General features: G+C 43.6%; 1 protein-coding gene across 2 annotated transcripts in view; it reads left to right on the top strand.

Moving 5' to 3' along the window:
* Positions 1-9,978: 9,978 nt before the first annotated feature.
* Positions 9,979-15,285, top strand: part of megf10 (multiple EGF-like-domains 10) — a 116,864-nt gene continuing 111,557 nt past the window's right edge. The window contains exon 1 of one of the 2 annotated variants that reach the window (XM_014143939.3): positions 9,979-10,269. The gene's annotated coding sequence lies outside the window, so the exon portion shown is untranslated. The remainder of the gene's footprint in view (positions 10,270-15,285) is intronic. The other variant, XM_045693502.2, reaches the window with a different exon arrangement.

The raw sequence follows: 15,285 nt of genomic DNA, 5'->3' as shown, positions 1-15,285 counted from the left end.
TCGTGCCATGGATCATCTCTACAGGCTCCGGGCCATGGATCATCACTGGAGGCTTCGTGCCATGGATTATCACTACAGGCTCCGGGCCATGGATCATCACTGGAGGCTTCGTGCCATGGATTATCACTGGAGGCTTCGGACCATTGATCATCACTGGAGGCTTCCTACGTGGAGCTGGAAACAGTCTCACTGGACTGGGGAGACGCACAGGAGACTGGGTGCGCAGAGCAGGCACAGGGTATACTGGGCCGTGGAGGTGCACTGGAGGTCTGGAGCTTAGGGCTGGCACACCCTGTCCTGGCTGGATGGTTATTTGAGCCCAGCAAGGGTGTAGCGCTGGCACAGGACGAACTGGGCTGTGCTGGTGAATGGGGAGGTACCGTGCGTAGAGCAGGCGCAGGATAACCTGGGCCGAAGAGACGCACTGGAGACCAGATACGCTGAGCCGGCGCACTTCTACTTAAATATGATCTCCAATTAGAGACAACGAGCACCAGCTGCCTCCAATTGGAGATCAACCCAAAAAATCCCAACATAGAAATAGAAAAACTAGAACTTAAACATAGAAATAGAAAACATAGAAAAACACAAAACACCCCTTGTCACGCCCTGACCTTCTCTACCATAGAAAATAACCTCTTACTATGGTCAGGACGTGACAGTACCCCCCCCTCCCCCCACAAATGTGCAGACTCTGAATGCTCCTAAACAAAACAAACAAAAACAAAAGGGAGGGTAGGGTGGGCAAGTCCTGTTTATGGTGGCTCAATTGCAGTCCACATAACCTTAACCTCCAGCAGAGGAGGAGGCTCCGGTTCGGGGCGTAATCCCCGCTCCACCCGCTGATCCTTCTACTTTATTACCACCGGACTGTGGATCGTCGTCGAAAGAACCGGACTGTAGATCATTGCTGGAGGTTCTGGGCTGCAGGCCGCCGCTGAAGACTCTGGGCTGCAGGCCGTCGCTGGAAATTTTGTACTAGAAATTGCTGAGATTTCAAAAAGGCTTTATTGCGAAAGTATACCATGCGATTATCTGAGAACAGCGCCCAGCAGACAAATCATTACAAACAGTTACTGGCCAAGTGGAGGAGTTACACAAGTCAGAAATAGTGATAAAATGAATCGCTTGCGCTTGCGTCCCACGCTTGCGTCCCACCTACTCAACAGCCAGTGTAATCCTGTGGCGCGATATTCAAATACCTTAGAAATGCTATTACTTCAATTTCTCAAACATATGACTATTTTACACCATTTTAAAGACAAGACTCTCGTTAATCTAACCACACTGTCCGATTTCAAAAAGGCTTTACAACGAAAGCAAAACATTAGATTATGTCAGCAGAGTACCCAGACAGAAATAATCAGACACCCATTTTTCAAGCTAGCATATAATGTCACAAAAACCAAAGCCACAGCTAAATGCAGCACTAACCTTTGATGATCTTCATCAGATGACACTCCTAGGACATTATGTTATACAATACATGCATGTTTTGTTCAATCAAGTTCATATTTATATCAAAAACCAGCTTTTTACATTAGCATGTGACTAGCATGTGACTAGCATTCCCACCGAACACTTCCGGTGAATTTACTAAATTACTCACGATAAACGTTCACAAAAAACATAACAATTATTTTAAGAATTAAAGATACAGAACTCCTTTATGCACTCGCTATGTCTGATTTTAAAATAGCTTTTCGGTGAAAGCACATTTTGCAATATTCTGAGTAGATAGCCCGGCCATCACAGGCTAGCTATTTTGACACCCACCAAGTGTGGTACTCACCAAACTCAGAATTACTATTAGAAAAATTGGATTACCTTTGCTGTTCTTCGTCAGAATGCACTCCCAGGACTTCTACTTCAATAACAAATGTTGGTTTGGTTCCAAATAATCCATAGTTATATCCAAATAGCGCCGTTTTGTTCGTGCGTTCAAGACACTATCCGAACGGTAAAGAAAGGTGACGCGCCCGACGCGTTTCGTGACAAAAAAATCAAAATATTCCATTACCGTACTTTGAAGCATGTCAAACGCTGTTTAAAATCAATTTTTATGCGATTTTTCTCGTAAAAAAGCGATAATATTCCGACCGGGAGTCGTTGTTTTCGTTCAAAGAGAGAGAAAGTAAACATGGTGTCGGCTCGTGCACGCGCCTCCAGTCTCATTGTCGTCAGATCGACCACTATCCAAATGCGCTACTGTTTTTCAGCCATGGCCTGCAAAGTCACCATTCATCGTTCTGGCGCCTTCTGAGAGCCTATGGGAGCGTTAGAAAATGTCACGTTATGCCAGAGGTCCCCTGTTTTGGTTAGAGATGATCAAGAAGGCCAAGAAATAGTCAGAGAGAGCGCTTCCTGTTTGGAATCTTCTCAGGTTTTGGCCTGCCAAATGAGTTCTGTTATACTCACAGACACCATTCAAACAGTTTTAGAAACTCTAGGGTGTTTTCTATCCAAATCAAACAATTATATGCATATTCTAGTTACTGGGCAGGAGTAGTAACCAGATTAAATCGGGTACGTTTTTTATCCGGCTGTGCAAATACTGCCCCCTATCCCCAACAGGTTAATTAATTTGGGCACAGTCGATAGTGTGCTGGACTTCAGACTAGAATGTTGAGGGTTCGAAACCTGCTCCCTGCATGTTTTATTACATTATTATGCCGTTCTCAGAGCAAATAGCCTGGATTGTTACTCCCATCTGGTTCCTCGCTCTCTTCCACGTGTCATTCAGCACATTTGTGGGCGTGCTGGCAGGATGTACTGTTTTTTATTCTGTATATATGAATTACAAAGCAGCCTTTACTTAAATCATGTTTCTTGTCTATTGCATGGTTACAATGTGTAATCATTGATGTCCCAGGAACAGGAGAGGTAAAGACTGTCTAAGTGTATAATTGTAATACATACATGCAGACACAGCATCATTCACAGAATGGAGTTTGAAACACCTCATATTGGATATGACAGAGAAAAAAACTCGCTAAATAGCGATTTTCGTATATTAACTTTATGACAAAAAAATATGCACAATCGTTTGTCTCTGCATTAACTAACATATTCCTCTCAATTGTAATTTTTTTGCTCGACTCGTTATGACATTATAACTACATGCATTTGCTTTCCACCGTAATGTTTTGTCAGCCATCTTTGCTGAAGAAAGTCACCAGGGAGCGGTGTCTCGCGTCAAATTTGTCATTGGAACCACTCGATATGATTGGTCATATAAAAACCCTGGGACCCAAATGCATAACGAGTGCTCTAACTCCCCCTTGTGGTGGTCTGGAGCAATGAAGCCATGACGCTGGGTACCTCTAAGACCCACGGTGTAAGCTCGCAACTTTTAATTGCAACTTTTAAAGGAGGAACCACTGTACATGTACTGTAGATAGGGGTGAAGTGACTATGCATAGATAATAAACAGCGAATAGCAGCAGTGTATAAAACAAATGGGGGGGTCAATGTAATAGTCCGGTGGCCATTTGATTAGTTACTAATTACTTTCCCGAAGCGGATCCTCTGTTTGGACCACCACCCAGGACAATGGATCGGATCCCAGTTTGTGACCCAAAACAACGGCGCCTGCAGAAGGGGCAGACGGCGCGGTCTTCTGGTCAGGCTCCGTAGATGGGCACATCGCTCACCGCTCCCGAGTATACTACTCGCCAATGTCCAGTCTCTTGACAACAAGGTAGATGAAATTCGAGCAAGGGTTGCCTTCCAGAGAGACATCAGAGCTTGTAACATTCTCTGTTTCACGGAAACATGGCTCTCTCGGGATACATTATCAGAGTCGGTACAGCCGCCCGGTTTCTTCACGCATCGCGCCGACAGAAACAAACATCTCTCTGGTAAGAAGAAGGGCGGGGGTGTATGCCTTATGATTAATGAGTCGTGGTGGGATCATAACAGCATACAGGAACTCAAGTCCTTTTGTTCACCTGACCTAGAATTCCTTACAATCAAATGCCGACATCATTATCTACCAAGAGAATTCTCTTCAATTATAATCACAGCCGTGTATATCCCCCCCAAGCAGACACCTTGACAGCCCTGAAAGAACTTCATTGGACTCTATGTAAACTGGAAACCATATATCCTGAGGCTGCATTTATTGTAGCTGGGGATTTTAACAAAGCTAATCTGAAAACAAGGCTCCCTAAATTTTATCAGCATATCGAATGTGCGACCCGGGCTGGCAGCATTCTGGATCATTGCTACTCTAAATTCCGCAACGCATACAAAGCCCTCCCTCACCCTCCTTTCGGAAAATCTGACCACGACTCCATTTTGTTGCTCCCAGCCTATAGACAGAAACTAAAGCAGGAAACACCCATGCTCAGGTCTATTCAACGCTGGTCCAACCAATCTGATTCCACGCTTCAAGATTGCTTCGATCAAGTGGACTGGGATATGTTCCGATAGCCTCAGACAACAACATTGATGTATACGCTGATTCGGTGAGCGAGTTTATTAGCAAGTGCATCAGTGATGTTGTACCCACGGTGACTATTAAAACCTTCCCCAACCAGAAACCGTGGATTGATGGCAGCATTCACGCAAAACTGAAAGCTCGAACCACTGCTTTTAATTATGGCAAGGCAACCGGAAACATGACTGAATACAAACAGTGTAGCTATTCCCTCCGCAAGGCAATCAAACAAGCTAAGTGTCAGTATAGAGACAAAGTAGAGTCGCAATTCAACGGCTCAAACATGAGACGTATGTGGCAGGATCTACAGTCAATCACGGACTACAAAAAGAAAACCAGCGCCGCCGCGGACACCGACGTCTTGCTCCCAAACAAACTAAACAACTTCTTTGCTCTCTTTGAGGACAATACATTGCCACTGACATGGCCCGCTACCAAAACCTGCAGGCTCTCCTTCACCGCAGCCAACGTGAGTAAAACATTTAAACGTGTTAACCCTTGCAAGGCAGCCGGCCCAGACGGCATCCCTAGCCGCGTCCTCAGAGCATGTGCAGACCAGGTGGCTGGTGTGTTTACGGACAAATTCAATCAATCCCTATCCCAGTCCGCTGTTCCCAAATGCTTCAAGAGGGCCACGATTGTTCCTGTTCCCAAGAAAGCTAACGTAACTGAGCTAAACAACTATCGCCCTGTAGCACTCACTTCCGTCATCATGAAGTGCTTTGAGAGACTAGTCAAGGATCATATCACCTCCACCCTACCTGACACCCTAAACCCAGTCCAATTTGCTTACCGCCCCAATAGGTCCACAGACAACGCAATCGCAATCACACTGCACACTGCCCTAACCCATCTGGACAAGAGGAATACCTATGTAAGAATGCTGTTCATCGATTACAGCTCAGCATTTCACACCATAGTACCCTCCAAACTCGTCATTAGGCTCGAGACCGTGGGTCTCGACCCCGCCCTGTGCATCTGGGTCCTGGACTTCCTGACGGGCTGCCCCCAGGTGGTGAAAGTAGGAAACAACATCTCCACCCCACTGATCCTCAACACTGGGGCCCCACAAGGGTGCGTTCTCAGCCCTCTCCTGTACTCCCTGTTCACCCATGACTGCGTGGCCGTGCACGCCTCCAACTCAATCATCAAGTTTGCAGACGACACTACAGTGGTAGGCTTGATTACCAACAACGACGAGACAGCCTACAGGGAGGCGGTGAGGGCCCTCGGAGTGTGGTGTAACCTCACACTCAATGTCAACAAAACAAAGGAGATGATTGTGGACTTCAGGAAACAGCAGAGGGAGCACCCCCCTATCCACATCGACGGGACAGTAGTGGAGAAGGTGGAAAATTTTAAGTTCCTCGGCGTACACAATACGGACAAACTTAAATCGTCCACCCACACAGACAGCGTGGTGAAGAAGGTGCAACAGTGCCTCTTCAACCTCAGGAGGCTGAAGAAATATGGCTTGTCACCGAAAACACTCACAAACTTTTACAGATGCACAACCGAGAGCATCCTGTCGGGCTGTATCACCGCCTGGTACGGAAACTGCTCCGCCCTCAACTGTAAGGCTCTCCAGAGGGTAGTGAGGTCTGCACAACGCATCCCCGGGGGAAAACTACCTGCCCTCCAGGACACCTACACCACCCGATGTCACAGGGAGGCCAAAAAGATCATCAAGGACAACAACCACCCGAGCCACTGCCTGTTCACCCCGCTATCATCCAGAAGGCGAGGTCAGTACAGGTGCATCAAAGCGGGGACCGAGAGACTGAAAAACAGCTTCTATCTCAAGGCCATCAGACTGTTAAATAGCCATCACTAACATTGAGTGGCTGCTGCCAACATACTGACTCAACTCTAGCCACTTTAATAATGGAAAAATCGATGTAATAAATGTATCACTAGCCACTTTAAACAATGCCACATTATATAATGTTTACATCCCTACATTACTCATCTCATATGTATATACTGTACTCTATACCATCTACTGCATCTTGCCTATGCCGTTCGGCCATCACTCATTCATATATGGACTTACCTCCCCTTTATAGGTCCCTCCCTTTATAGGTCCCTCCCTTTATCGGTCCCACCCTTTATAGGTCCCTCCCTTTATAGGTCCCTCCCTTTATCGGTCCCACCCTTTATAGGTCCCTCCCTTTATAGGTCCCTCCCTTTACCGGTCCCACCCTTTGTTCATTCCTCAGTTGGTATTATTCTTGTGTTCATGTTTTCCGCCTCTGTTATGTTGTCTCGTTACTTAGTTGTTTTATTAAAAGTTTCGCCTGCACCTGCTTCTTGACTCACAGCGGCTTCATTACAGGCTAAATATATGGTATTCTCAAATACAAAATACAAGGATCTCGAATCAAGACAATCTTCACATCCATTAGTTTCAACAATTAACCTAGCTTACTTTCTTACACAAACAATCCATGTTTTGTGTATTCATAATAGTCATATTTTCAGGTGCAATAATTTTGGACTAATTATTGATGGATATAAATGCAGTAAAAATAGGGTTTTGTAGATCCTGGTGGATTATAGGTAGGATATTGAAAGCAATACATAGGCCTTCATGTTACTTGTTAAATTCACAAAAAACATATGTAGTTAGTCATAGAACATCAAAACAGCATTCAGTGGATTAGAGGAAACTGTGCAGCACAAACTGTGCAATTAGCTAACACAGACAAAACATTACCACTAAGAGCCAACACACAGAGCAAGCAATCCAGATATCATTCATTTAAAAAACATTAATTAATTATTCTGTAGTTTTACTGCATTTTAAAGGCAGTGAAATTTTGTAAGAGTATCCTGTATTATTGTGCATGTTTATCTTACATGCTGGTAGCCTAGAACAAACATTATGGAAGTGAATGTGCACTTTTCAATTGGGTGGACTGTAACTATAAAAAACACTGCCATAGCCTGTAGCAAAAGCATTTCTAGAACTGGATATTCTCTAAATTAGGGACCATCTCTGATAGCTATAGTACCGCAGAGACTGTCACAAATTGTAGCTTTTAATGACCTAGAAAATCCGATGACTTGGAGGTGAAATATATATTTCTTTGTTTTTTAAAATTGGTATTTCATCACATGCCGGATAAAAACATAAAATGGCTCTATTCCTGAAAAAGTTCATCGTGCCGGATAAGTTGAAGTGGACTCTGCACAAGTACCATTAGCCGGAGCCAAGAGTAATATGATACTGCTGGATTAGGGAAGAGCTCGGCTCGGATGAAGCCCCCTCCCCCCGAGTCCGAGTCTATGCCAAGCGAAATAGACCCGTGCCCAGTGTGTTGACTGGGTACAGTATGCCACGAGACTCTAACCCGCTACTGGGTACAGTACGCTATGAGACCCTAACCCGCTTTGGAGTGCTCTGCCAACTGTTGTTTGCCAAGTGTGCTCAGCTGAATCATGCAAACCCTGCTGGAAAAGAACATTACTCCAATTGTTATAACTGTAATGGTTCTAATGTCTTATATGCAATGGGTGCATGGCCCACAAACACTATGCACATGTTTATGTACTGTAGATTGGTTTCTATTAATTAAATAGTATTTAGATAACTGGTCAGTCCTTTAATCAGATTTCAACCAAAAACCAGATATCAACCAAAATAAGACATATTTTTCATGACATCAAAAAGACATCATGAAGAAGTCTTCTTAATCTGATTGTAATATGGTTATATGACGTACCGACCGGATTTCAACCAGTAAAAGACGTCTTTATCACGTCATATGCCCACTGGGAAGACATACTGCTTGATGCATTGGAACTGTCCACCACATTGCTTTCAACTTGCAACATACCTTGTGTCAATTGAAGCTCATCCTCAATACTGACAAAACTAAACTAATGGTGTTTTCTAAAGCAAGAAATAGACCTCTGAACCTTTCACCTATTACTATCTGCCAGGGCAATGAGATTAAGACTGTAACCTCATGTAACTATCTTGGAATATTAATTGATGACGACCTCTCTTTTAAATTGCATATTCAACAACTTACAAAAAATTGTAAGCTAAAGTTGGGATTTTCTTTTAGGAATAAAGCCTGTGTTTCTTTTGAAGCCAGAAGGAGGCTAGTATCAGCTACATTTATGCCTTTACTAGACTATTTTATTTAACTAGGCAAGTCAGTAAAGAACAAATTCTTATTTTCAATGACAGCCTAGGAACAGTGGGTTAACTGCCTTCTTCAGGGGCAGAACGACATATTTTTATCTTGTCAGCTCAGGGAGTTGATCTTGCAACCTTTTGGTTACTAGTCCAACGCTCTAACCACTAGGCTACCTGCCGCCCCAGGTATGGGGATATTGGGGATATTTTATATATGAATGCTTCCGCTCAGTGTTTGAGATCAATTGACACCCTTTACCATGGCGCATTGAGATTTATTTCAAACTGCAAAACCCTTACGCACCACTGCACTTTGTATACCAGGGTTGGCTGGCCTTCTCTAGTCACTCATAGGCTCAGTCACTGGTATACTTTTATTTACAAAGCCATTTTGGGTTTACTACCATTTTATTTGGGTATTTTTTTGTTCAGAAATGTGGTGGGTACTCTCTTCGTTCGCAAGGCTTTATCCTGCTAACTGTTCCAAATGTCTGAACTGAATTTGGTAAAAGGGCTTTTATGTAATCTGCACCATTGGCTTGGAACGCCTTACAAAATACTTTTAAACTGGAAGAACTTGTCCCGATTGGTGTTTTTAAATCACTGACGAAGGATTTTGAGACTGATTCCTTGACCTGTCAATGTTTTTAATTTGCTGTTTTATGATTTTGTTATACTCTTGTGAATTCTATGGTTTGTACTAGATTACTTGTAATTTTTCATGTTGTCTGTCTGTAATTGTGTAATGACTTGGTGCTGCCTATCTTGACCAGGACGCTCTTGAAAGGGAGATTTCAAATCTCAATGAGCCCTTCCTGGTTAAATAAAGGTTAAATAAATAAATAAATTAATTAAATGTAGCCTAATAGGCCTACACAGCAAACTACTCTATTGCAGGGGTGAGTTCTGACCCCTAATAATATCTTCCTTCTTCTGAAGTGTACACTTTTGCTACCCTTCATATCAAGACCATGGACCATAGGCTTGGCCATACTGTACAGTAATTCCACGTGATACACAACATTTACCACTAGATGACACCAGAGATGTTGAAAAATGATCCAACGTTAACCTGGGCCTATAATACTGTATGCTCCTTTCATTGGCTCATTGGAGAGTGTGTTAACGCAGATTGCAAAGCACATTTTAGATAAATAAATATTTTTACCATGTATTTAATTGAACACTTTTACATTCAGTAAACTCATTTTGTACATTCATGTTCATATTGAAACGATCCAAAATAATGGTATATTTTTGTCTTTCAACAGCAAAAACTAAATTTCCAGTTGCCACACACAAAAGTGTCGAGCCCTTTTACAAGTCTCCTTGCATCCCTTACCGTCCTGATTGGCTGACGCTGCGGTGAGGTCATCACAAGAGTGGTGGCCGTGTTTTTGATATTCGGGATAACTTTCTCACTGTCAGACGGCTGTTGGGATGTACAGCATATGTGCCAAACCAAACATTTAAACCACGTTTTTATAATTGGACGCGTACTGTAGGTCTCGTTTCCTCTTTCAGTGGAAAACGTTGTGTTTCACCATCCACCGGATAAACTTATTTTTCGTCACCCTGCTGTTTTTGGATCATTCACTAGTGAGGACCATTCAATTGTGAGGAGTGAAACATTGAAAGGATCCATGAGCCCGAATAGGACGAAAACCCTCGTATAGAATAGGTATGTTTTGCATTCATTTTTTTGTTCCTTGGTGTGTTGGGCAATATCGGGTCTATCTAGCCTGCAGTACGGTTGTATTAAACAGAATATAGTGTTTAGTTGAACATGTTCGAACAATCCTAATAAGAACCTAACTTTTTTTTTTTTTTAAGTTCTTCTTATTTTAAGAAGCCCATCTTTTTTTCTGATTAAAAGATGCACTGCTTTTCAATTAGGTTACTTATACATTATATAACGTAAGATGGTGTAGACCTACCATCAATAAGCATCAACTCAAGGAGAGTTGATTGATCTCATATTCATGTATTTTAATTAGATGTATCATGTTATGCAATAATCTTGCCACTTAGCATGAGTGACAGGTCTTAAAAAGTGTTGTTTTTGGTGCTGCGTTCTGAATGGTGCGCTGCGACGCGCTGAGACGAGACAAGCATCGGAAACAATTTCAGTGTCTATTCACGAAGGTAAATAGCAACAGCTAGAACCCTGTCTCTATTCTCATTGTAGTTTTTTTTATTACCTCCAGGAACATTGGGAACCAGTGAATTTAGAATCATTGTGGTTCTGTGTTATCCCGTAGTTCCTCATGTATTGAGCAGCAGCTGGACGTTTGCTATTTATGAGGTCAGAAGGTTTAGCCAAATATTATACATAGGGTCCTCTTTTTCCTCACTCTAAGTGTGAGTGTGACCGCTGGTGTCAGGATTCGACCCAGCATCTCTTGTGCGCCAGCACATTACCCAGCTAAGCCAAAGTTTAGGCATTGACTTGGGGAGCCAATGCCACTGTTCAGGTCACAGGCAAGGTTGCCCATTATGTGCTCTGGGATTTGTAATGTTCATTTGCAACTTTTGAGTGAGCTTGATATTGAATTGTGTGTCTTGATACTAGTAGCTTGCACAAGGCCCAACAACACAGCATCTACAATGCTTTCGGAAAGTATTCAGACCTCTTGCCTTTATCCACATTTTGTTACATTATAGCCTTATTCTAATATTGATTACATTGTTTTCCCCCTCATCAATCTACACACAAAAGCCCATAATGACAAAGCAAAAAATATTTTTTTGACATTTTTGTAAATGTATTAAAAATAAACAACTGAAATATAACATTTACATAAGTATTCAGACCCTTTACTCAGTACTTTGTTGAAGCACCATTGGCAGCGATTACGGCCTGGAGTCTTCTTGTGTATGATGCTACAAGCTTGGCACACCAGTATTTGGGGAGTTTCTTCCATTCTTCTCTGCAGATCCTCTCAAGCTCTGTTTGGTTGGATGGGGAGCGTTGCTGCACAGCTGTTTTCAGGTCTCTCCAGAGATGTTCGATTGGGTTCAAGTCCGGGCTCTGGCTGGGCCACTCAAGGACATTCAGAGACATGTCCCGAAGCCACTCCTTTGTGCTTAGGGTTGTTGTCCTGTTGGAAGGTGAACCTTCACCCTAGTCTGAGGTCCTGAGCGCTCTGGAGCAGGTTTTCATCAAGGATCTCTCTGTACTTTGCTCCGTTCACCTTTGCCTTGATCCTGACTAGTCTCCCAGTCCCTGCTGCTGAAAAACATCCCCACAGCATGATGCTGCCACCATCATGCTTCACCGTAGGGATTGTGTCAGGTTTCCTCCAGACATGACGCTTGGCATTCAGGCCAAAGAGTTCAGTCTTGGTTTCATCAGACCAGAGAATCTTGTTTCTCATGGTCTGAGAGTCCTTTAGGTGCCGTTTGGCATACTCCAAGCAGGCTGTCATGTGCCTTTTACTGAGGAGTGGCTCCTGTCTGGCCACTCTACCATAAAGGCCCATTAGTGGAGTGCTGCAGAGATGGTTGTCCTTCTGGAAGGTTCTCCCATCTCCACAGAGGATCTCTAAAGCTCTGTCAGAGTGACCATCGGGTTCTTGTTCACCTCCCTGACCAAGGCCCTTCTCCCCCGAATGCTCACTTTGGCCAGGCGGCCAGCTCTAGGAAGAGTCTTGGTGGTTCCAAACTTCTTCCATTTAAGAATGATGGAGGCCACTGTGTTCTTGGGTACCTTCAATGCTGCAGACATTTTTTTTTTCTTTTTATTTCACCTTTATTTAACCAGGTAGGCAAGTTGAGAACAAGTTCTCATTTACAATTGCGACCTGGCCAAGATAAAGCAAAGCAGTTCGACAACATACAAAAACACGGAGTTACACATGGAGTAAAACAACATACAAGCAATGATACAGTAGACAAAAATAAGACTATATACAATGTGAGCAAATTATGTGAGATAAGGGAGGTAAAGGCAAAAAAGGCCATGGTGGCAAAGTAAATAAAGTATAGCATGTAAAACACTGGAATGGTAGATTTATAATTTGAAGAAAGTTCAAAGTTAATATATAAATAATATGGTGCAAGGAGCAAAATAATAAATTAAATAAATAAATACAGTAGGGGTAGTAGTTCGGGCTAAATTATAGATGGGCTATGTACAGGTGCAGTGATCTGGGAGCTGCTCTGATAGCTGGTGCTTAAAGCTAGTGAGGGAGATGTGTTTCCAGTTTCAGAGATTTTTGTAGTTCGTTCCAGTCATTGGCAGCAGAGAACTGGAAGGAGAGACGACCAAAGGAGGAGTTGGCTTTAGGGGTGAAAAGAGAGATATACCTGCTGGAGCGCGTGCTACAGGTGGGTGCTGCTATGGTGACCAGTGAGCGGAGATAAGGGGGGACTTTACCTAGCAGGGTCTTGTAGATGACCTGGAGCCAATGTGTTTGGCGACGATTATGAAGCGAAGGCCAGCCAACGAGAGCGTACAGGTCGCAGTGGTGGGTAGTATATGGGGCTTTGGTGACAAAACGGATGGCACTGTGATAGACTGCATCCAGCTTGTTGAGTAGGGTATTGGAGGCTATTTTGTAAATGACATCGCCGAAGTCGAGGATTGGTAGGATGGTCAGTTTTACGAGGGTATGTTTGGCAGCATGAGTGAAGGATGCTTTGTTGCGAAATAGGAAGCCAATTCTAGATTTAACTTTGGATTGGAGATGATTGATGTGAGTCTGGAAGGAGAGTTTACAGTCTAACCAGACACCTAGGTATTTGTAGTTGTCCACAAATTCTAAGTCAGAAGCGTCCAGAGAAGTGATGCTGGACAGGCGGGCAGGTGCAGGCAGCGATCGGTTGAAGAGCATGCATTTAGTTTTACTTGTATTTAGGAGCAGTTGGAGACCACGGAAGGAGAGTTGTATGGCATTGAAGCTCGTCTGGAGGGTTGTTAACACAGTGTCCAAAGACGGGCCAGAAGTATACAGAATGGTGTCGTCTGCGTAGAGGTGGATCAGAGATTCACCAGCAGCAAGAGCGACATCATTGATGTATACAGAGAAAAGAGTTGGCCCAAGAATTGAACCCTGTGGTACCCCCATAGAGACTACCAGAGGTCCGGACAGCAGGCCCTCCGATTTGACACACTGAACTCTATCAGAGAAGTAGTTGGTGAACCAGGCGACGAAATCGTTTGAGAAACCAAGGCTACTGAGTCTGCCGATGAGGATGTGGTGATTAACAGAGTCAAAAGCTTTGGCCAGGTCATTGAATACGGCAGCACAGTATTGTTTCTTATCGATGGCGGTTACGATGGCGTTTAGGACCTTGAGCGTGGCTGAGGTGCACCCATGACCAGCTCTGAAACCAGATTGCATAGCGGAGAGGGTGCGGTGGGATTCGAAATGGTCGGTAATCTGTTTGTTGACTTGGCTTTCGAAGACCTTAGAAAGGCAGGGTAGGATGGATATAGGTCTGTAGCAATTTGGGTCAAGAGTGTCACCTCCTTTGAAGAGGGGGATGACAGCAGCTGCTTTCCAATCTATGGGAATCTCAGACGACACGAAAGAGAGGTTGAACAGGCTAGTAATAGGGGTTGCAATAATTTCGGCAGATAATTTTAGAAAGAAAGGGTCCAGATTGTCAAGCCCAGCTGATTTGTAGGGGTCCAGATTTTGCAGCTCTTTCAGAACATCAGCTGAATGGATTTGGGAGAAGGAGAAATGGGGGAGGCTTGGGCGAGTAGCTGTGGGGGGTGCAGTGCTGTTGAATGCAGTAGGGGTAGTTAGGTGGAAAGCATGGCCAGCCGTAGAAAAATGTTTTGGTACCCTTCCCCAGATCTGTGCCTAGACACAATCCTGTCTCTGAGCTCTACGGACAATTCCTTAGACCTCATGGCTTGGTTTTTGCTCTGACATGCACTGTCAACTGTAGGACCTTTATATAGACAGTTGTGTGCCTTTCCAAATCATGTCCAATCAATTAAATTAACCACAGGTGGATTCCTGTTAAGTTGTAGAAATATCTCAAGGATGATCAATTGAAACAGGGATGCACCTTAGCTCAATTTCGAGTCTCATAGCAAAGGGTCTGAATACTTATGTAAATAAGGTATTTCTGTTTTTTATCTTTAATTAATACATTTACAAAAATGTCTAAAAACCTGTTTTGTCTTTGTTATTATGGGGTATTTTGTGTGGATTGCTGAGGGTATTTTATTTATTTAATCAATTTTAGAATAAGGCTGCAACGTAACAAAATGTGGAAAAGTGAAGGGGAAGGCACTGTATGTCCACTGAGTGGACAAAACATTAGGAACACATGCTCTTTACATGACATCGACTGACCAGGGGAATCCAGGTAAAAGCTATGATCCCTTATTGATGTCACCTTGATAATTGAGACATGGATTGTGTGTCTGTCATTCAGAGGGTGAAGGTGCAAGACAACATATTGAACGAACTGCATTGGAACGGGGTATGGTGGTAGGTGCCAGGTGTACCGGTTTGAGTGTCGATAACTGCTACACTGCTGGGTTTTTTACGCTCAACAGTTTCCCGTGTGTATCAAGAATGGTCCACCATCCAAATGACATCCAGCCAACTTGACACAACTGTGGGAAGCATTGGCGTCAACATGAGCCAGCATCCCTGTGGAACGCTTTCAAAACCTTGTAGAGTCCATGCCCCGACAAATTGAGGCTGTTCTGAGGGCAAAGGGGGTGCAACTC

The sequence above is a fragment of the Salmo salar genome, chromosome 01 (assembly GCF_965601325.2).
Source record: "Salmo salar chromosome 01, fSalSal1, whole genome shotgun sequence".
In the NCBI taxonomy this organism is placed as follows: domain Eukaryota; kingdom Metazoa; phylum Chordata; class Actinopteri; order Salmoniformes; family Salmonidae; genus Salmo; species Salmo salar.
Note: the sequence above shows the minus strand (reverse complement) of the source record. Positions and strands in the feature narration are given on the sequence as shown.